Below are 6,000 nucleotides of genomic sequence, written 5' to 3'. Positions count from 1 at the left end.
TGGGTGCGGGTGTGCGTTTCTTTATTTCGGTGCGGTGGCTGTTAGTGGTATTTGGCCTGGGCTCACTATTCTTAGGCACGGTGGGGGCTTTCTCTGTCTCTCCGGCCTCGGATGGTCTGCGGCGCGGCTGGGGCTGGCGGCGGGGAGCGCGATCGCAGTCTAGCCCGGCGGAAAGAGTTAAGGGGGCCGGGAGGAGGTGGGGGAGCGCGCGGGGTGGGTGGGAGGAGCGGGGGTGGGGGACGCGGCCGAGCGGAAACGCTGCACAGAGGAGCCTCAGCGAACCAAGAAAAAAGAGAAAGTGGCAACGAAAACAAGGGCAAATTGAACCCTCCTCGGGGATTTCCAGTGAACTAACCCGACTCGGACATTCAATAAATACATCGTCCCTAATGAGTGTGCGTGCGCGTGCACCCCGCACCCGGCCGCCCTGGACGCAGACGCGGAGCCGCCGTGGTGCTGGGGGCTGCCCTTCTCCGGCGAATAATTCCTCTGCCGCGCGCAGTCAGTTTCGGTGGCGGGGGTGGGGGCTTGGTTAGGTCCGGAGCTCCCCAGCTTAGCCGCAGCCTTGAAGCCCTTGCGAGGTCTCGTGATGAATGGTGGGCGCGGAGCACTTGTGTGTGATGTGGTCCCTCTCCTGTGTGCAGGGGGAGAGATGCCCTCCTAGGTGGGTTTTAGCGGATCCATTATTGCGAAGATATAGACCTGAAGGGCAGTGGTAACCAAACCCCAGACAGAACGGATTTTTACCTCTGCGTCCCCTTAAGGTTCCCTTTCCTATTTATGTATGCGTGTATGTATATATGGAAGATGGAACACAGATTTCATTCAATAAATCTGAGATCTCCAGGTGCAGGCGTTTGAATAGTCGGTGCCAGCACCCCGTGTTTTCTTTTCCTGCCGATTTTGCTTGGATCCGACTCAAAAACCGAGAGAGTCTCGTGGTTTTGTTTACACTGAATGGGGAGGGTAGGAACAGAGCCATGGGGCCCCTTTCATTAATATACAGTGAGGATTTTGTCTAAATTACCGCTATGAATTTCACAGTACACGCTTTCAAAAGCAGTCTCAGGTGGCCTGATGAAACGGGAGAGCGCCTCCGCAAACACATCCACTTTCTTTCTTTTCAAGGAGGGTGTGTGCGCGTATGGGAAGCCCCCCAAAACGCCGTGCTCCTCGAAATCAGAAATGCACTTCTGTTGCGAGCTGGGTCCCCTCGGTCCTCCGCCTCCGCGTACTTAGTTCTCCAGTCGCTCCCCAGCCCCACCCATCCGCCCCCTCCCTCTGCCGAGTGTGATTGTTTTGTCTGGAAAAAAAAAAAAAATCCAAAGTATATAACAAGGGGAGAACAGTTAGTGCTGACTTTCATTTGCATACATTTTCATATATTTTGGTGAAAATAATAGACGAGTGGAGAGCCGGGCTTAGAGGAGTCAGAGGAAAGAGAAGACTGAGGAGGTACCGCTTCTGGGGAGTTGAGAATATGTCTTTTCCCCCCACCAGTCCCTTATTTATTTTTTTTTTAATAAAACCTCTTCCTTTATTTTAATATCTAATCCTGGAAGTTTGCTCGGTAAGTGTTTTTCATTTTCTTTCCCTGCGTTCTCGTTTCTGCCCCTCCTTTCCGTTTTCGGTAGGCTCTCGTAGGCTTGGGGGCTTATTTTCAGGGCTTGGGACGAGAGAGAGCTCACGGGCAGCTGTTTTGAAGGAAGGAAGAGGAACAGTGTTGGGGGGAGAGTTCAAAAACCCAGCCCTCCGAAAATATTACATAAAAGGTGGACTCCTTCCAGGGATCGCCACAGCAAGGCACTTCACTTGTTTTTTTTTTTTTTCCTGGGAAGGAGGAGGAGAGTGCTATTAATTTTAATTGTTGATTGTTAGGGAAATACGAAGGCCCCAGAAAAGAAGTGATGATGAAGCACGCAGTAGTATACATATTTCTTGCTTTTGGATTTCTTACCACCCCGCCTCCCCACCCCCACTAGAGAATCTGGGCTAGAGGGGAAGAAGCCCTGTAGCTAATGCTGATGTATTGAACTATGTGTGCCTGCCTGGGACTGGGGTGGGGGATTCCTGCTGGGAGAAGAGGGGTGGAGTAAGAGGGGGGGCGCTTGGCAAAGGGAGGGCAGAGAGGTGGAGAAGAAGGAGCAGGGGAGGAAGAAGAGGCAGGAAGTCGGTGCCCCCCTGGTTATCGCCGCGTCTGGCGAGCAGGCTGCACACTGCAGCCTTTCCACTCGGTAGTGAAAGTCCATCAGAAGGAGGGTGATCAATCAAAACTAACCAGGACACCCTACACTTTATTCCCAAAGGAGGCTGGAGCTTTAGTGGCTTACTGTGTTTGCTATTCTTGACAGCTGCCCTTGCTTCCCCCCACCCCACCCCCTTGCCTCTGGTCCCTGGCTTTTAGTAAAAATGAAGGGTACAGTTACTTGCTAGTTGCAGATAATTAGAGAAAATTGGATGGTGGAATTAGCTAGGCCAAGTCCAAGCCCGTGTGAGCACCTTACTTTAGTGAAATGGGCTGGAGAGGATGCTAAAAGATTCTTGGTTTTGTTCTTTTTAGAGGAAGGCGAGCCTCTGGAGTGGTGGTGGGGGGCGGGCGGGGTTAGTAGCCTCAAATAGCTGGAATATGATTGCACTTTTGTCTCCAGAACACCTTGCAATTGGAAATTTGTAATTTCTCTGGAAACAGTTGATGCCAAATCAATGAAATGGTTTGTCAGGAGGGAGGAAGAGGTTTCAGTTGGGGAGGGGTAAGGATCGCCAGTTTTCCACTCCCTGTTTGCGTGCTTGGCAGCGTCGCTTTTGACTGAGGTTAACTCTCTGTGCTCCATTGGACCAGATGCCATATAGAGCTGCTCCCTGAAGATCATTTGTTTCCTTGATGGGGAACATTTCTGAGCAGAGCATATTGGTTGCCATAGAGAGAGAAAGAAAAGGAAGAACACTGGCCACATTAAGCTATATGTTTGTGCACTGGGCTTTAGATAAAAGGACCGTGGCTCAGCCAAAGAGAAGAAGCCAAGCTAGAGATTTCTAGCGCCACCAAAACTAGCTTTATTTTGTTTTGGACTTTTACAGTTGAAACATATAAGCTAATTTTATTGGTTGTTGTTAATTTTATATGACACGGTTTACTGAACAAAATAAACTTTGGAAGTGCTCGGGAGTCGAAGTGTTGACTTGTCAGCAGGGGGCGCACTGACTCGTCTTAGCAGGTACGCTGTAAAATGTAGCTGTTTTCAAAAGCTTAACTTGCCAAATGCACAAATGGTCCCTACCTTTCTATGCATATTCACAACCAGGAGCGAATTCACTGCATAACACAGGGCCTTAAAATAGGGGGACAATGACCTCCCCATCTCCCTCCCACTCAGCCCCATCTGTGAAATGGCCTGAGAAAGGAAAACCGGCTTAAAACAGTATTCCTCCATGTCTTTCTGTGAAGAGGATATAAGTATGGAAAACAGAGTTGGGCAGTGAAAGCAGAAACGCTTTGCAAAATTCCTAGGGATATGCGGTAACCTACTCCATAGGTTACCTTTCAGGTTGTATTTTTGGGGAAACAGTCAAGAAGAGAAAGATGTATTCTAAAGGTATTATCTATTAAATGGTGAACAATCTTCTACTTGAGGCAGGCTTTGACTTCTAAATAAAACCCCAGCTCCTGGAGACTTAGTCCAGGCTTCCTGAATCTCTTTTACTCCATTCGATATATAACGGCGCCTTTAAATCTTGGCATCTCCTCTGATTGTGGCAAGATTCTGAATTTATCCTTGAAAGGGCTTGTTAGGGAAAAGGAAATACGAAATAGCCGACGGTAAGAGGTCACTGTGAGCTTGGAACTTTTTAGCACAATACGACTTAATGCAGTTGCAGAAAAGTTTTCACAGAGCTCAGGGTTTCCGCCCTAGAGATTTTTAGATACAGCCAAGGAAGACTGAACTTTATTGTGGTGAAGGATGAAAAGATTCGAGGAAAACTTCCTGAAATAGTGAAGGGCAAATGCTCCCCGGTTCTGAGGAATTAGTCAGTTTGTCACTAACAGTTTTCCCAAGGAGATTTGGAAAGCTTGACTCAGAAAGGGGAGCTGTGAGTGACTGGAAGTGAGAAGCTGGTTTCCACGGTTCAGCAGCTCCCGGCACCTGTGTGTCACCGAGCCTGGAGAAGGGCCCCGGGCTGGGGGCTCTGCAGGAGGGGGAAAGACACCTTATTCTTTCGAACTTGACTCTAAGCCAGCCAGGATCCAGCCAGCAGTTTTTCTTTGAAACTAACTTGCGAAAGTCAAGGTTTGGATGTAAGTGGTATTTCATCTAGGAGGGTTGGAAATTATGTGAGTAACATATGCAAGGGAGCACTTTGAAAAATATTTTAATTCCAGGATTTTTATCCGCCAGCTCTCACATTTAGAGTCAGGAAATGTACAGGCAGGTTTGTGCAAATAGCACAAAGTAGAAGATGGAAGAAACGTGTAATCTGAACCCAAACATTGCTTTTTCTTCAGCTCTCTGGACATTTCAGACAAAAGATTTCTGGGGGAGATCCACAGGCACTGGACCCATGCCTCAAAGCTCTAGGTTATTTTGCATGCCCTGAGCTGCTGAATGCATTTTTTAAATTACTAAGGAAAAAGGCAGGTTTTCTATTTAGCCGGGCATTTTGCAAAACAATGGTTAAGAACTCTATACATATTTGGAACATGATTTTCGGTATCACTTTTCCTGAGATCTGGGATCGTTCCTATCTTGGCTGCTGCGTATGTTCCTTTTTTGCAAAGTTACTTTTTAAAAAAGCCTGTAACAAAAGAAAAGCTTGTTTCTCATGATATCTACATTCTTAGGTTATCTAAAGTAAAGGAAATAGAAAATAATAATTCTGGGTAAAGCAACAAGTTAATTCAAGAACTGACATATTATAGAGACCGTAACATTCCGTAACGATTTGGAGGTGAAAACAATCAAGCTGGATATGAATTAAGATCCAAAGAGTCAGGCCAAGCTATAGACTTTTAATTGTTGGGGATAGTGAAATTGCTTTTGCCAAATGAGAGAATGAAGAACACTACCTGGGTCAAGTGTACAAAATTCAAAGTGGGTATTTACTCACTTGCTCCCATTTGAGAGCGATAAAGTGCTCCTTCGGATACCGTGGCAGTATAGAAGCACACTGCCATTAGCATTTACAAATTAAAATGTTCTACATACTCTCTACCCACACCGAGTGCTGTATACAAAGGAAAGGGTTCTTCAACAGTAGCTTTTGGGTGGAGACGAGCATTTGTCGCCTGGCTTGGCGGTGGGTGAGTTATTTCTCCATCTTGCCAAATTCTTGGAAGCGTCCCAATGGCTCCCCCTCGTTCTTCTTCATATCACTTTGATAACTGACTGATCTGATCTGTAGGAAAGGAGCAAGCACTTGGTTCTCTTAGACAGGCTGGAAGGAGCAATGATCAAGTCAGACACTTGTGCTCTCTCACCCTAAAGCAAGAAGCTTTACTTCTGATGCCTATAGGAAAGCTTTAAACTACAGACTATCTCAGATTGTGGGACCTAAGTTAAGAACGCATGATAAGTTGGCAATCGAGTATATGCTTTAAAAACAGCCCGTTTCCCACAGTTTGCCCACGGTAGCTGCATTCATGCACCTGCCAAGTCTGGTAATGAAAGCTACCAATCGCTAGGGAAGCCGTGGCTGACACTACATGATGGAGTATTCTGGCCTGTCCCCCTTCAACCCCCGCCCCCACAATGTTCTTCTTAGAATTTAAATTCGAAGGGCTAGGTAACTGAGAGCCCAGCTGATGGACTGGAGTGACGATGATGATTTATTAACAAAAACATGTGGGTAGGTCTAGCTAGAAAACTATTCCAAGGTCAACTTGGTGTTTTTGTGTCTGTGTTTTGAAAAACAAAATATTAACTCGGCTTTGCCAGGGGGGTGGTTGGATCCCCACCCACCCCCCCAACCCCAAGCTTGTGGCCTTAACAGAAATAATTCTCTTTC

The sequence above is a fragment of the Bos taurus genome, chromosome 11, assembly GCF_002263795.3.
Source record: "Bos taurus isolate L1 Dominette 01449 registration number 42190680 breed Hereford chromosome 11, ARS-UCD2.0, whole genome shotgun sequence".
In the NCBI taxonomy this organism is placed as follows: Eukaryota; Metazoa; Chordata; class Mammalia; order Artiodactyla; family Bovidae; genus Bos; species Bos taurus.
Note: the sequence above shows the minus strand (reverse complement) of the source record.